The 1,364-nt window shown below is 35.3% G+C and overlaps 1 long non-coding RNA gene across 1 annotated transcript in view; it reads right to left on the reverse strand.

Moving 5' to 3' along the window:
• The window catches only part of LOC118766794, a 20,069-nt gene extending 19,281 nt beyond the window's left edge, over window positions 1-788 (reverse strand). The window contains exon 1 of the long non-coding RNA XR_005002710.1: window positions 624-788. This is a non-coding gene — a long non-coding RNA (uncharacterized LOC118766794). The remainder of the gene's footprint in view (window positions 1-623) is intronic.
• Window positions 789-1,364: the final 576 nt, after the last annotated feature.

Here is a 1,364-nt window from a genome sequence, read left to right on the forward strand (position 1 = left end):
AAAGTATGTCTTGTTGGCTTATGTCAGCTTCATCATCACTATCGTCTGTTATAGCGATCTCATCACTTTTTTTATCAGTCTCATCGGTTGAGGCAATATTTTCAATATTTTTTTTGATAGAGAATGTCGATCACAGACAGATTATGCAATGTGTGAGACATTGTTGATGATCAGGTCTTATTTCTTTTCCGAATTTCACCATCATAGAAACATCGTCATACAGCCAACAATGTGTATATCCAAATCTAATCCAAATTCACGAAGATGTCCTTTCACCAATTGCTCTGTTCTCCTGCTATTAAGGGAGCCATGGATCTCAATAAGACCAAACTCCCAATGACTATCTTTCCCATGAACATTTATGTTCATATATCGTTTATTTCGAAATAATGAATAAGTTCTTCTTTCTTGGTTATGTAATAATTCATTACCATATTCCTGACTCCATTTGCAAATGTTGGTTGTAATTTATCATATTTGTTTCTCTGACTATGAAAATTTCTCTGTATAAAATCGCTTTTCGCGATTGAATTGAAAGAGAATCAATCCATAGCAGCTAACTTTGAAACTTCTTCTACTGATTCCTTTGTTAAAAAGTGTTCCATTGTTGTTGTCATTTTCACAGGAGGCTGGTTTGCATCTTGATTTATGTTGATTTGATGAATTTTCTTCAAGTGCAAGATCAGAGACGTAGTAGATCCTCCAGAAGACTTCATGATCTTATCACACTTATTGCATTGAGCTTCATCTTTGTTTTTCCTATCGAAAAATTTCCAAACAGTTGATTTTCTTTTTTTATCATGCTAGGGCTAATGAAAATAATTAAGAAAAAATTTAGTTAGTGTTATTTCCTTGAAATGAATCTGTAACTGGTTATTACATATGCTCAACGAGAAAGATCACCTGACTGAAGACTAACAGCATCCCCTTGACTTGCTATTAATAAATTCTGTTACCTCCAAATTCAAAGAGTCAGCCAGGGGTTAGCGAAGGAAATGACAAGGTGCTGATCTAAGGTTCAAGGGGAGAGAATGTGAGAACTGATATGTTGCGATATGTTTCAATGAAACAGACAGTACTCTCAATTAAAGGCGACCGACAACAGTTCAGTTTCAACGATATTTCTTCAAAAGAAAAATATTTGCGAAAAAAAAAATAGAAACAGCAAGCATTAAAATCGGTTTTGGCAAATCCGTTTCGGTTTTACTGATCATAATATAAAACCGGTTTCGAGGCCTAGTACAGAACAATGTTACTACTCTTTTTTAACCCCAGGAGGGCACCTCCTCCAGCTGGTTAATGACACACTATCAGTGTCCGTTATATTGCACACAAGAGACCGAACAACTCTCAACCAGCATTGA

The sequence above is a fragment of the Octopus sinensis genome, linkage group LG17, assembly GCF_006345805.1.
Source record: "Octopus sinensis linkage group LG17, ASM634580v1, whole genome shotgun sequence".
Taxonomy (NCBI): Eukaryota; Metazoa; Mollusca; class Cephalopoda; order Octopoda; family Octopodidae; genus Octopus; species Octopus sinensis.